The sequence below is a fragment of the Henckelia pumila genome, chromosome 4, assembly GCF_033568475.1.
Source record: "Henckelia pumila isolate YLH828 chromosome 4, ASM3356847v2, whole genome shotgun sequence".
Taxonomy (NCBI): Eukaryota; Viridiplantae; Streptophyta; class Magnoliopsida; order Lamiales; family Gesneriaceae; genus Henckelia; species Henckelia pumila.
The window spans coordinates 146427932-146443255 of record NC_133123.1 but is presented as its reverse complement, the minus strand read 5'-3'; positions in this window follow the sequence as shown (position 1 = coordinate 146443255).

The window sequence follows — 15324 nt, the reverse complement described above, 5'->3', positions numbered from 1 at the left end:
ACCATACCACAATTTCTCGTGCAAAAGATATTGCAAATTGTCTCAAATAATATATAGTCGACACTAAAAACACGTGACAGAATTTTTTCGAAATCTTGTTATTGTGATTTGTAGTTTGGGGCAGTAGGGGAAGGTGTGAATCCTTTAGTAAATCTGTCATACCAGAGTCATTGACGGCACTGATGTGTACAAACATCATTTGGAAAAGAAGGGATGAGAAATGAAAGACCGGCCTAAAGCAGCCGAAAGATCTGAGAATCAGACATGGTTACCATTGCGATGCCAAAAAGACAAGAAAACGAGGGGAAAAATATAATTTTTACTTTGACCAATAAAATCTTGTTAATGTTTCTCAAGTTTAATCGCAGATCATTCTGCGGAAAAACCATACATAAGTTCACGTACACTAAAATTCAAATGCATGAACAGGTAGTTTGCAAGAAATAAAGGTAAAAACACAAGAAATACGTACACCAAAGTCAAATGTTTTCCTCATCCCCGTCCTTGTCCATGAATACGAAACCGGTCCCCATACCCGCCCCATTCCCTGTTATTTTCAATCGGGGATTCTCCATCCCCATACCCGCGGGGACTTGATCCTATTCCCCGTACTTTTACCCGAATGTATTTATTTATTTATTTATTTATTTATTTATTTATTTATTTATTTATTTATTTATATGTTATTAGTCAATTTTATTGTAAAATACATGAAAAAATTTGGTGTAAAAATTTTGATTGTAAAATTAAAATTTAACATTCATCGCAGTATCTTGAATTAGAAATATTCCTATCAATCAAGATTATTTTTAAATTGAATGAATTTTTTTTAGAAATAGTACAAACTAATAAATACTATTATTTTTAATTTTAATATTTACTATAATTTATATATTATTCAAATTTGATAAATTAAAAATATTCATACTTCAATATTATTATTATTATTATTATTATTATTATTATTATTATTATTATTATTATTATTATTATTATTATTATTATTATCGGAGAGGGTTTAAGGATGGAGATAGTATTTCCATACTCGCCCAATATGATTTGGGGATTTCTAAAAATCTTTAAAACCTAACTCATACCGAAAAAATATCGCCCATACCCATCCTGTTTCGGATTTTACCCGCGGATCTCCGAACCCGTGGGAAAAATTGTCATCCCTTTCAATAAAACAAGAAGAATACACAAACAAGAAGACTTTCTGATATGAATTTTCGTTGTATGAAAAGCAAACACGACTATGTCGAATCATACCCTCAATCCAATAGAAAAAAATAAATCAAATAAAATTGTCCAATCTTGAAAAAAATAATAGATTTTGATTATTCTGTCGTTCTTTAACGAACGGAGTACGATTAGGTGAAATCGTTAAAGAACTGCAGAGATTAAGAAAGCCACGGACGCCGAAATCGTTACAGAGAAGCTGAGAAAGGCTGCCTACATGAGAGGAAGGAAAGAGAACTAAGAACCTGTTGAGAAGAAAGCAGCGACGACATATATATATATAATATACGTGGAACAAACCCTAATTTATTGGGCTTTTAGTGGATTAATGGGCCATAATGATAAATTTGACAGCAATTGGAATTTTAAAATGAGAAACAAGTCTGTGATATGCTTGGTAAGTAAATATAACAAGTTTGTTAAAAATGACAAACAAGTCTATTCAGGACATACGATCTTAAAAGAAAATATATATTTCTTCAAAGACATAAAAATTTGGGGTAATTATTTAAAAATTCTCAAACCCAAACATAACTTTCTCCTAACTCCCTACATTCAAATTTTTTTGTTTTCACTCCCTAATGGTCCCCAATTTTTATTTTAAAATGATTTAACTAATCTTTCGTACTTGACATTGTTTTACCTATCGAACCAGTTCATGTCATGAAGAACTATTGGTTACACAAGGTTTTGAGTCGATATACTCAGGATTAGGGTCCAACATGCTTCCGTAAAATGAATTAAATTTTAATATCTCTTTGACCATAATGTCGTCTGATCATATCTGCCAAGTTTTACGAAGTGCTCCTCACACTCTAACCACGTAGTTGCAACATATGGTTTCTGCACAATCTCCTTCATTGACACTCAGCGCAGCCTTAATTCGTTTTCTACCTTAAGGCGTATGGTATATAAATTTAATTATAAAATGTGAGCATGGAAGAACAAGAGACTTAGGAAATTTTTTCAGACATAATATTATTACATAAATCAACTCCTTTGAGGAGGAGAAGACAACTTGTTTAGCTACTCATAGTAGCCTTGTTCTTGAAATACATAAAAAAAACTTATTATAATAGAGAGAGAAATATTACAACAATTTATTTTAAAGAAAACTAAAGAGAATGATTGTTGTATTTAGCTTCCTTGAACACCTATATTTATAGTTGTGATTTCACTCGTTTTACCAAAAAACTTCAGGGAATCTTACAGCTATTTTTTTTGTCTTTTTATGCCATTATTGATGGCATATTTTGCTGGTGGATGAGTCACATGCTTGTCTTTTTCTTCTAGCTTTATTATCCTCACATGCCTCTTTTATTGTTGTCGGAGCATCTTTGGCTTTTGCAATGGTCCCCTTGAAAAACGTATCTTTGGTGGTCCCTGTCCACCTTTGCTGGTCTCGGAAAAATCCTTTCGATCCGTTTGGGGTCTGATTGTTTTTCCGAACTCTGGCTCCTTTTGATTTGGACATTCTGGGCAGATAACCTCTAACCATCTTCCTATGTGAGCCATGTTACAAAATTTTCGGCGAGTTTCTTTACCCCCCGACAGCTTGTTGTTTCACAAAAAGTTTCTTTTCTTTTCGAAGAGTTCTTCCGCGAAAGCTATAGTTTTTCCTGTCATTTTGTTTAACAGGAACGATCGATTTATAGAATTCTGGTAGAATTTGAACGGAAATTTAACTTTGTCCATCTCGGTAAGACAGACCCAAATACCCCATGCCCTTATGGTTGATATTTCATTTTCTTCAAAAGTGGACACCAAGGGTATTTCTTCAATTTTAGGATCCTTGATAAATTTATGACCAGTTATATCAGGTCTCCTCAGCTTGATGAAATGAAAGGGTTCGTGTGATCCTTTCCCTGCTGGTTCTGGAGCTGCACTGAAGAAATATAATTCTAGCACATCTCCTCTGGACAAATGATCATTATTTGCCCATGTTTCTTGGACTGCTTCCTGGATCCATTTGTAACTGTGATATTTTTGGGAAGCTTGGTGATGTTGTATAAACTGAGGTCAAAGCCCCAAATTCATACCAAAGCTTTACATCCTTAGAATTGACATTGTTTTTTAGCCAAACCCTTGGATATATTCCTGCAACATCAACCCTGCAAGTGTTCGGGTTGATTTCACTCTTTGTATTCAATTTCTCCCACCTCTGTTAATAAAACTGAAATGGAGAAATAATATCTGGATTAGTATCAATCTTAGATTTTCCCTTGTCAGTGTTGGGCCTAAGATTGATCTCTTCCTCTTTTACCCCAGAGTCGGAGGATTGACTTGATGAGTTTTGCTCATCAATTGTTGCTTCATCCAATTCATCAAAGGCTGATGATAGATTAGCACTTGTTTCTTGGGTTTTGGAATCCCCAACCTTTTGTTCTACAACCAGTGGCTGTATTTTTTTCTTCTTGTAAAACCAATGGTTTTATTATTTCCTATTTATGAGAAACCAATGGTTTCTCTATAGCCTTCACAATTGGCCCTTGAATAGCAGCTCATAGTTGAGTTTGAGCTTGCAAACATCCAGTAATTTGATTAGATACTTTGATCCGATCAGCTTGTTGTAACCTGCCAGCCATTTCAGAATTAATGACTAACTGGTTGAACTCGGTTTGAAGCAATCCAAGGTGTTCCCTAAGATGCCTCTGCATTATCATGATGAAATCCACGTCATTGCCTTCCATCTCTTGTTAAAAAATCTGCAAGAATATTTTCATGAGATTTAATAATAACAATATCAAAAATATAATTTTGACATAAAGCTTGCCATCTTAATAATCTAGCTTTCTAGTTTAGATTCAATCTTATTCTTTAAGAAAGCTTTTACCTGGTATTATCAACTTTTAAGGTAAATTTTTTAGCAAGTAAGAATAAAGACCATTTTTCAAAAGTCTTTTTAACTGCAGAAAATTTCTTTTCGTTGATATGTCATCTAATACCATCAGATTCTGTAAAAAGGCCGCTACAGTATCTGCACAGTACTTCTCCTTCTGGAGTGAGCTTCGTAAGAACTCCTGCACACCAATCGTCGCTGGAATCTGTAAATAACACCAAATCATCCTCATATACGGGTATAGCCATTTTTGGAAGTTTCTTGCATATACCCTTTAGTTGGTATACCCCTTTAATATGTTCATCGGTCCATATAAACCTAGCATCATTTTTAAACAAAGGACTGAACACCTTCCTGTATATTGAAAGGTTATTTATGAACATCCCTGCAAAATTAACCACTCGGATAAAACTCTGGAGTTGTTTTACATCTTTGAGTTTATCTGGGAAATTCTGCACCTTTTTCACAATATGGGGCTGTAGAATTCTTCCAGATTCATCAATCTCAATGCCAATGAACTCTATTTTCCTTGTTGTTATGACTGCTTTTTTTTTCAGATAAAACCAGTTCTTTTGTTTACAAATCTTAGAGGAAATCTCTAAGTGTTTAACGTGTTCGTCTATGTTTTTTGATGTTATAAGAATATCATCAATATAAACAAACATAAAGTTGAAATAATCTTTAAAAAGGTTATCCATCTTTCTTTGAAATATTTGGGGTGCATTAGCCAATCCCATAGGCATAACTTTCCAAATATAGTGTCCTTGTGGGTAGAGAAGACTGTGAATTTTTTATTACCTTCTTCCATCTGAATTTGATAAAAACCAGACTTACAATCAAACTTCAAGAACACTTTAGCATTTCGTACGCAGCTTATTAAATGTTATCTACTGGGTATAAAGTACCCATCAAACTTCAGGATTTTATTAATACCTTGATAGTTAATAACTAGCCTAGGTTTTCCTCTTTTTATTTCACCATGATTTCTAACCAGGAAACTTAGGCTGCTATATGGTGAAACTCCTTCTTTAATTAAACCAAGGTCCAAATATTCCTTGATAATCATTCTCATATCCCTTTGATTGATTATGTTCATCGGGATAGGCTTATATCTAACGAATTCATACTCTTTGCCTTCCTTTAAAGTAAGGCTGACTTTGAGTTGATTTTTGTCCCACCATGCCAAGGGATGCTCATTATAACTTTCTTTGAGATTCTTTTTGACATCTTCGATGGAGACTTTTTTTTTCAACTCTATATCTCTGTGATTTTGAGTAACCTTGCGAAATTTCATTTTCTCTGTTTGGAGTTCTTGTTCTGTTGCTATTTTCAAGATTGTTTCTCCAAACCTTCTTGAATCTTTCATTTTTGGGGTGAAAAAGTTGTCCTTTATCACCACGCTAACTGCAAAATATTATCGGCAATTGTCGATAAAAAGCAACCTTGAGTCTTTGAACGATAATTTTATGATCATAAATTATAGTGAACATAATTTGTCTTGACTCATTGTCTTGTGTGTACTTCTTAAACATTTGTAAGAAGTTATTTCCTAACAGGATATCGGCTCATGTATAGTGGAAATAGATTGGTGGTGTCTTTACCTTGTACCAAGTTGTTTGACCCGCTCCTCCCAGAAGGATCTCTGCTTGTTTTATTTCTTTGCAAAGAATTAAAATTCTTCGAGAGAAATCTCGTCCAGTAATTTTTGGCAAGTACTTTTCACATTCTTTTGAGAAGACTCCTCTTTTTGCTGTACAAATTCATGTTCCCGATTCAACATAAGCTGCAAAGTATTCAGCCTTGTATTGTTCGTACAACATCCCAATTGGAATGTAGATGGAGAAAGGACTTGTTGTCATTTTACTTAAAGGGATTACTAAATGGCTCTGCCATTTTTAGTAAACTGTATTGTAACTCAGTAATCCGATGAATACTATTTAGCCTTAATGTTTATAAGACCTCAGTAGGTATAGTATTGTTACTCCTTTCTACTTCTTCAATGCGTCCTAGTAAATCATGCTCATGATTTACTAATTTCAAAAGTTGTTTCTTTCTATGTTTGTGAACAGAGTTTTCAAATCTAATTAAGGGGTTGTCCCTTATCCAATTCTCTTGGTTTTCCATCTCGTAGAATTCTTATTGAATTCTCCAAGTTATTTCTTTTGTCATAAACTCTATTCCTTTTCAAGGCGTTTCCATGGTTTATGATCTTCCAGAAATTCTAAGCCTAGAATTAATCGATCCGCTTCTTTTCCTGGAATTCCAGAAATTTGAACTTCCAATTCACCTAATTATTAGTCTTTGGTAAGTTCCTTTTACCTATTGTTCTAAATAGTAAATAGAGTTACAAGGGAATTGATTCCTATGACTTGTAATTTTGAATATTATTTTGACTTCTTTCCAACCTTCTGAGATCTAAGTTTTTCTATTATGGAAAACTCTCTTTCTTCTGTTTGAATTTCCTGAATAGGAGGTTTTTCCCATTTTCGGCTTGTAATTCTGTCGTCTTGAAAAGACAACCTTCGGGGTTCTATTTTTAGATCTCTGTATAGAACCGGTCTATCCTGAATTTGAATGTCTGTTTTCTGTATTATAGGAAACTCGATTATTTATGGATAAATTGCTTGAGCAACTTTTCAAAAAATCTCTGGTATTTTAATAAAATCATTTTTAATAAATAACTCTAAATGATGAGTATTAGAAAGAGAATATGAAATTTGATATGTAATAGAGTATGGTCTATTACCTTTCTTCATTAATCGTTTTTCCTTGAAGTTTTGATGCAACGTCAAGGCTCGACTAAAGTCTTTGTCAGCTAAATTTTAGGCTATTCTTGGATAAATAACTCCTACAATTTTTCCTGCGCATAAATTTCCTGAGATAGTCCCTAGATTAGCATCTTGAATATTCCTCATTCTGTTATTGCATACTACGATATCTATGGGTGAATCTATTCCTTTTTTAAAAGTTGCTTTGAGAATTATCTGAATTGCACCAATATGAATCCAAAACATTGTCCTCGCTACTTCATTTTTCAATTTCTGTAATTCCTCTCTTATTTCTTCAAAAGAAATTAGCTGCATCTCTATTTGGTTACTGGTTAACTCCATAGGGATTGTCATTTCCCTTATGGATACCTTGTAAATCAAATTATGTCTTTTTTGTCTAAGCCCCAGGTTTCCTAAGACTCTTTCTACTTGTCCTGCTAACAATCCTTGATACTTCTGTAAAGTAGGATTTTCTCTCATTATCCTTTGGACCATATTATGAGATATTGTGGTTTGACTAAAGAAACCAGCCAAACTTTCATGTGTTTTATGTCGAAACACTTCTTCCTTATTCTGATTCTGATCTATCATCAGATCCTTCTTGACTGAAAATTATCTCTTCTTCGTATATGCTTTCGTCTGAGGGAATATCCTCAAACTGATATACTTGGACAAGATCTTGAAAGAAGACAGCATCATCCATATCAGTTGTTGCTTCAAAGAGTTTGACTCCTTTCTTTTCATTCTCTGGACAATTTGTTGGAATATTTCATCTTGCTCCACATGTCCAGCAGTTGCAATCCTTGAAACTTTCAATTGCTCTCATATGAGTTCTCCTGAAAGTTTTTCTGTATGGCGTTCTTCCCTGGCTTTGAGACGAACTTATTGCTGGAGATGAAATCTTGATTCTTGTAGGTCCACTTCTTTTTTCTGACCTATAGGATCTGGCCTTTTGTTTAGACCAAACTGTTCTTGGTTTCCAAGAACTCCTCATTCTTTTATTCTAGGGATTATTTCTGAATTTCTTCCTCTTAAATCCCTGTGATCTATTTTCAATTACTGTTGGGAGATCGTTTTCTCTACTACATAGAGGAGTATGTTTATTAATACCCCTTATTTTTTTGTAGTTCTTTTGTAATGCTGTCATGTGGCACCATTCTGCCAATTTTCCTTTAAGAAAATAGGCTCGTCTTGCCAGCGTGTCTAGATTACATGGGATATATTTTTTCATAAGCATTTCTCTCCAGGGACTTGACATTTTTTGCAAAAAAATAGTTGAATAGCTACATTTTCCTCAACTCCCAAATTACATCTGTATTTAGTGAATAACATAATGTATTCATCTACTAAACAGATATCGTGCAATTCGAGACTATACAGAACTTGAGTATATCTTATTTTCTTTTTTGTATCTTGATTATTGAAGTAGTCTACTCCTATAAATTGTGCTTTAAATAGGGTAGTCATTCTTCCTCCAATATCACTTAGGGATTCTTCTGCTAAGACTGATTCCTTAGTCTCAGACATTGTCATTTCCCACGTTATCTTAACTGATCCCATGAGCCTTATTTCTAGCAGTTTACTGAATCCTTCTTTATTGAGATCTAAAGTTCATGCTGCGATTCTCATAGCTGACGTCCAATCATTTATAAGATCTTCTCTGTTTTTGAAATCCAGAACATCGAGGTTTAACATAACCCCATAAGGATGTATCAGATCTAAAATATTTTTTTCATAAGGATTTTGGTGGAGTGAAATTCTACTCTTTCTCGACCTAGTTCCTGCTGGATGCAAATTTTTTCCAACCTGAAACTCACTATGTGGTTCTTCTGTTTTAACTACATATCTTGGAGGATTCCCTGTAGGTTGTTCACCTTCATGGGAATTCATCTTTAGATCTACTACTTTAAGATTTGCAAATGAATCTACAAGACCTTGTAGATCCTCAAAACCTAATCTTTCTAATGTAGTCATCAGATATTATTTTTCTCTGATATTGCTTTTATAAGGTTGATCATCATTTTTTCATCAGTCAAAGGTTTTTGTACCATTTTGGTTTTACCTTTCTGATATAACAAAGATTCAATACCAAACGAGAGTGATAATGTTCCTCCTGTATTACCTTTTCTAGAACCAGAGATTTGTTCTATCTTTGTTTGAAGATCCTTTAGAGTTGCAAGAATTTCTTCTTGCCTCTTAAGAATTTCTTCAATCTGCCAAGGTATTTCATACAGCTGATTACTGTAATATTGTACCGTCTTTTGGATTTCTCTAAGATCTCCGGAGAGTTTAGAGGAATCTGTGGTAATCTCTAGAAATTGGGAGTTATAAATCAAATCATATTTCTTAATCCCTTTAGAGCCTACCAAACCCAGAGCCTGCTTAATTAAGACCTGTTGTAAGGAATCTATTTTAAATAGATTCACCTGTTTATAAGATTTCATTTAAATGAAATCCATCTGATTCAAACTTTCGTTTGAAATCATTTTTTTGTTGAAAATCTTTTCCTTAACAAAGAAAAGTATGATTTAACGAATAATATTATGTCTGAATAATTAACTTAAAGCTCTGATACTAAATAGAAAGAATCGTAAAGGTAAGGAGTGGGGAGAAAGAAATGTTTGGGTTTGAGAATTTATTCACAATTCACTCTAAAAATTTTTTCGATTATTTTTGTTTAATTAAAATTTATTTTAGATATTTTGTCTTACTTAGAATTTTAATATCTCTGATGATAAAGATTATGATGTCCCTAAAAAATATAAGAGTCTAATCCGACCCGAGCCCAATAATCCATATTTTTGGAAATATACTTTGAGGCTCATCTAGTCTTATTTTATGAGAAGCCCAGTCTGGGATGGCCCTATTAGGGAATGAGCTCATGATTATAAATTCATGGGCTTGAGCCCTAACTGGTATGGTTGGAGCCCGACCAGAGCCCAGGAAGGGCCCAATATCTAGAACCTTCCAGTACTCTCGGACACATGAAGATCTGCAACAAATAAGGACAATATCTTATGAATCCAAGATTTGATATGATTTCAGACTCGTCAATTAGAGTCCTACTCTAACACATGTTCTACCTTGACATGGTAACCTACCCCTCCAAGCCCCTATAAATACAGGTATGGTTCATGGTTTATTCATTCATCTCTTCTATTCACTTCTTGTTCACACACTCACACACACATATTCCCTTGTTATTACTTTTAGTCAAGCTCTTTCACTTTCGAGCACTGACTTAGGCATCGGTGGGGTCACGCCGAAAACACTTTCGACGCCCCCTAACTCAGCTTTTGTCTGTGCAGTGCACGTGGAACCCGACCCGACCCGACCCGATTTATTGAAGATTTGGAGATCTAATCTATCAGACCAAACCCGGAGGAAAAAATCGACATCAATAATTGACGCCGTCTGTGGGAATTTGAAAACAAAGGGCTAAGATGTTGAGTACAAGAGAAGAAACAAATTTCGGATTCTCGCATGGCTTGCACATCACAAACTTGCGAAACTCATTAGAATTAATTGAACCGTTGGATCGGGTTCAAATTTTGCAAAAATGTTTATTAATATGTTTTCTAGGATCTGAATGTTGAATATTGTGATTGGTAACTAGTAGAATCAGATCTGGACCGCCGAACAGACGCTTCTCGCTAGCACAGCTTCTATGTGTTTTTCGCATGGCTTGCGCATTAGAAACTTTAAAAAATCATAGGAATTAATTGAACCGTCAGATCGGGTTCAAATTTTTCAGACATGTTTATTAATATGTTTTCTACGATATTAACGGTGAAGATTGTGATTGGTATCTTGTAGAATCAGATCTGGACCGCCAAACAAACGCTGCTTGCTTGCACAGCTTCTATGTGTTTTTCGCATGGCTTGCGCATCAGAAACTTGCAAAAATCATAAAGATTAATTGAACCGTCGGATCGAGTTCAAATTGTGCAGACATATTTATTAATATGTTTTCTAGGATCTGAACGGTGGAGATTATGAATGGAGGCTTTACAATGGGATTTTGATATCCAAACAGCAGTTGCGCACTCGCACAGTTTCTGTATATTTTCGCATGGCTTGCGCATCAGAACCTTGCAAAAATCATTGGAATTAAATAAACCTTCGGATCGCATTAAAATTTGGTATGAGTATTTATAATTATGTTATCTAGTATCTGGATAGTGAAGATCATGATCGGAATTTTGGGACTTGGGGAAAGGTGGCTCAGACCGCCGAGCTGCAACACAATCTGCTTGCATAGTTTCTGAGCAGTGTTCTTGAAAAAGTCATTCTGAAAAATCTAACCGTTGAAATTATTTGAAATTTTTATCATGAGTTAAAAAAATATTGGCACACATTATGGACGGTGAAGATCAATTTTTGATCCCTAAATCAAGTTGGTTCTTTGATCAAAGAATAGAAGATGTTATCTTGTTATACATCCAAAGTCATGTCATCGACAATGCATGAACGAGATAAGTATTTCAATCATCTTTATGTTTGAATTAAATTATTAAATTATTATTTATTATCATTATTAATAATATTTTGAGGCATCTTCTACTATCAAAATTACATGTTTGTTTTCTTGTGATCAAATTTGTTGGACTTCTCTTCCCATGTATTTTTGTTTGGGTTATTTTACGTCTTTGGGCATGCAATCTTGCAGTAAGACCCAATTATATCACATCGGGCATGCAATCTTGCAGTAAGACCCAATTATATCACATCGGGCATGCAATTTAGCACTAAGGACTACTCTACGACTTGAAACTTTATAAGCCCAACACAACTTGGCAAACTACAAAAGCTCGATCAGTTCGGCACTCACCACGCCATACGTGGTCAAAATCAAAGACCGATCAGTTCGGCACTCACCAAGCCACACGTGGTAAAAATCAAAGCCCGACCAGCTCGGTAATATGTAAACCCATGCCACTCGTGGTTATTTCAAAAGCCCGACCAGCTCGGCAATATGTAAACCCACGCCACTCGTGGTTATCTCAAAAGCCCGACCAGCTTGGCAATATGTAAACCCACGCCACTCGTAGTTATTTCAAAAGCCCGACCAGGTCGGCAATATGTAAACCCACGTCACTCGTGGTTATCTCAAAATCCCGACCAGCTCGGCAATATGTAAACTCTCGCCACTCGTGGTTATCTCAAAATCCCGACCAGTTCGGCAATATGTAAACCCACGCCACTCGTGGTTATCTCAAAAGCCCGACCAGCTCGGCAATATGTAAACTCATGCCACTCGTGGTTATCTCAAAAGCCCGACCAGCTCGGCAATATATAAACCCATGCCACTCGTAGTTATTTCAAAAGCCCGACAAGCTCGGCAATATGTAAACCCATGCCACTCGTGGTTATCTCAAAAGCCCGACCAATTCGGCAATATGTAAACCCACGCCACTCGTGGTTATCTCAAAATCCCGACCAGCTCGGCAATATGTAAACCCACGTCATTCGTGGTTATCTCAAAATACGACCAAGCTCGGCACCTACCACGCAACTCGTGGCCTCCATCAAAAGCCCATCCGGTTCGGGAATGTTACTTGTACTTGGTTAATATAAAAATTACATGGGCTCGGGATCCGACCAGACCACATGGTCTAAAACTTCATACTTCTTTTAGACCAGTAGGGGGAGGTACTATTGATGCCCCTAAAAAATATACGAGTCTAATCCGACCCGAGCCCAATAATCCATATTTTTGGAAATATACTTTGAGGCCCATCTAGTCTTATTTTATGAGAAGCCCAGTCTGGGATGGCCCTATTAGGGAATGAGCTCATGATTATAAATTCATGGGCTTGAGCCCTAACTGGTATGGTTGGAGCCCGACCCAAGCCCAGGAAGGGCCCAATATCTAGAACCTTTCAGTACTCTCGGACACATGAAGATCCGCAACAGATAAGGACAATATCTTATGAATCCAAGATTTGATATGATTTCAGACTCATCAATTAGAGTCCTACTCTAAAACATGTTCTACCTTGACAAGGTAACCTATCCCTCCAAGCCCCTATAAATACAATTATGATTCATGGTTTATTCATTCATCTCTTCTATTCACTTCTTGTTCACACACTCACGCACGCATATTCCCTTGTTATTACTTTTAGTCAAGATGTTTCACTTTCGAGCACTGACTTAGGCATCGGAGGGGTCACGCCAAAAACACTTTCGGCGCCCCCCAACTCAGCTTTTGTCTGTGCAGTGCACGTGGAACCCGAACCGACCCGGTTTATTGAAGATTTGGAGATCTACTCTACCAGACCGAACCCGGAGGAAAAAATCGACATCATCAGATTATTATCTTTTTATTAAGGGTTTATATATTATACTATCTCTTATTTTTTGAGAATCACTTTTGATTTAAATATTTTTGTTTCCATCTTATAACACTCTTTAAAAGCGAAAAAATTATATATGTGTATGAAGAGGAGATTGTTGCATATATAAGTAAGGAGAAAGAGAGAGAGAAGAGAATTCTAAAGATAAAGCAATCGAAAACTTCAAGTTCCAGTTGAAGAATGTCTCGTCGCTTTCTTTTGTTCGTCGTGTGGGGACACGCAGGTTCACAACACCGTGTCCACTACCTAGTGAAGTGGAAGAAATACTAAATGAAGTGGGATGTCGGGCCAGTGTTGTATCCGGTGTTGGGCAACACCAGTCACAACACCAATAAGAAATAATCTTCTGGTAAAATGGGGAGGGCACCAAAGGTGAAACATAACTGTTTTGTCATTTATACTTCATTAACAACTAACACTTCAGGGCATAGGTATTTTGACAGTGGTAGTTCACGTCACATGACTGGGTCAAATGAGTTTTCCATTGATTATGTGGAACAAAATATTGGACGTGTGACCTATGTAGAGGTGCAAAAGAAATAATTGTTGTCAAATGAATGTTAAAAGTGACAGGACTTCCAAAGCTTAATGTGCGAGTATCGCCTTTCCAAAGGTGAAGAGATTCGGCCTGAAAGACAATTTAGCACCTAGATTCATTGGTCCACTCGAGAAGGTTGGGAATATGGCATGTCATTTGGTGTTACCACCATATCTCTCTATTATTCACAATGTGTTTCACATGTCTTTAGTCCGTCAGTATATTGAAGATGAGAGGTCATAGCTAGAACACGATTTTCATACGTGGAGAGACCGCTTAGAATTCTTAACAGAAAGTACAAGGTACTTTGGAATAAATGCATTTCTCTGGTCATGATTTTGAATGCACAGTCGAGGCACCGAGAAAACGACTTTGGGAGATGCATTATGAACATCCAGAATTGTTTTGATTGTATTTTAAATTTCTAGAGCAATCATTGTATTTCATGATTTGAAGAAAAATGTCATGACATTAGAGATGGGGTTGAGCTCAGTTGAAGCAAAACCTCTCTTTTATGCATTGACGATGGTTCTCATGATTTGAAGAAAAGATGTCATGACATTAGAGATGGGGTTGAGCTCAGTTGAAGCGAAATCTCTCTTTTATGCATTGACGATGGTCCTCAATGCGTCGTTCAGAATTCTTCTTCCCATTTTTTAATCTCCTTGTGCGTCAGCGAAGCCCTTCTGATTTTCTACGGCAGAAGACAATTATGGGCTTTACTCTCTTTTTGGACCTTTGTTGCTCTGGGCCACCGTTGATATTGGGCCAATACAGCCTCGTTTTCGTCATTTTCAATTTTACATGGATATATTGTAAGTAAACCGAGTCCGTTTCCAAGTTTTTTTTAAGCCGGTTTGATATGAATTCGAACATGTTTAAATTTTTTTTTGAATTCGAATCAAAATAATATAGTTTTTTTGAAGTTTATAATATAATATAATTACATATTATATATATTTCAAACTTTTCAAGTTTTTGAACATTCCTAAATATTAAAATTTGAGCAATAGTTTGAATAACTCACGAATATATTCGAATATTTGAACTGAACTTGAACTTTATTTTAAATCGAATTCGAGCCAAAAAGATTAAAATTTTGATTTCAAATTTGAAGGTAAATACACTTAATTCGAGTAGAAATAACGGTAATAAGAAAGAACCACCATAAATTTTTATTAATCTTAAACTCGAGTTGATTTGTTTACCAACTAAGAGGGTGTTTGGCTAAACTTATTAAAAATAGCTTATAAGCTCTTAGAGCTTAAAACCTGTTTTACGAGCTTATAAACTGTTAGAACTTATTTTAAAAATAAGTTGTTAAAGTATTTGGGTAAACTTATTTTAAACAACTTAAAGATGTTAATATTTTGGTATTATAATATCTTTTTATTGTCAAAATTACCAAAAAGGGTATAATTATATGAAAGTAATGTTTCGAGTTATACATATACGAAAATAGTTTTAGTATTAAAAATATAAAATTGTTTTAATATTTTACTTTAGAAAATTTATGTGATTTTTATTTTTTTTAAAAGTAATATTTAATATTTAATGGGTAGAGGATATGATGGAGATTTA